Consider the following 909-nt stretch of genomic DNA (forward strand, 5'->3'; position numbering starts at 1 on the left):
GCTTTTTTTCCGTGCTTCGGGCTGGGCCATCAGACCCAGCCCAAATATACACCTATAGTTCATACCAATTAACTACCGTTGACATCAACAATGCAAGGGAGGCCGTAGCGGTAGTGTCTTCACGTGTCTTCAGGTTCTTTCTTCCTTCCTAACGAGGCTTGCACTAGACGGGAGTTCCGAGACACCGTTTCATTGAGAGCAGGCAGTGCTTCAATTGTTTGGTACGTCATTTCCAATTTACTGTAATGTGGCTGTAGTTTAGTGGTGAGAATTCCACGTTGTGGCCGTGGAGACCTGGGCTCGAATCCCAGCAGCCACATAGTTTTTTGTTTGTCTTTATTTATAACTTCACCATGTCATCTCACACATTTTTTTTATTGTTTGTCTATATTTATAACTTCCCCATGCCATCTCTATCGATATATGCTGGATGGATAATTTTTCGCGCCTAAATTCCATATTTTGTTCTATTTCTCTCTATATTCCATAACTTCTACATTTTACGCTGAAAACAAAACAATCACCTCAAGACTGAAGTCCAGATTTTTTTATTTCTATAGATATATTTATTTTGATATATCTTTTTATAACTTCTCCACGTCATCTTAATTTTTGTGTGGGTAATTCTCCTGAAATATGTTGTAAACTACTATATCAAGTGGGAGACGACCTCAAGTCCACCTTGGAAACACTCATGGTCAACATGCACACACTACAGTCTGTTGTCCAGACCAATGCTGTAGCAATCCAGGCTCTGGCCGATTGCTCATCATCGTCCTCCAACGGGCCTCGGGCGAACACCATACTGATCGTCTGTCATGGTTCCAGAAAATGGATTTTCCCCGTTACGACGGCAAGTCCGACCCTCTCATTTTCATCAACCGCTGTGAATCGTACTTTCATCAGTAG

General features: G+C 42.0%; 1 non-coding gene across 1 annotated transcript; it reads left to right on the forward strand.

The window, feature by feature from the left end:
• The first annotated feature begins 247 nt into the window (after positions 1-247).
• On the forward strand, positions 248-319 carry TRNAH-GUG (transfer RNA histidin (anticodon GUG)). The gene has a single exon. It is a non-coding gene; the product is annotated as a tRNA-His (tRNA).
• Positions 320-909: the final 590 nt, after the last annotated feature.

The sequence above is a fragment of the Zea mays genome, chromosome 6, assembly GCF_902167145.1.
Source record: "Zea mays cultivar B73 chromosome 6, Zm-B73-REFERENCE-NAM-5.0, whole genome shotgun sequence".
In the NCBI taxonomy this organism is placed as follows: domain Eukaryota; kingdom Viridiplantae; phylum Streptophyta; class Magnoliopsida; order Poales; family Poaceae; genus Zea; species Zea mays.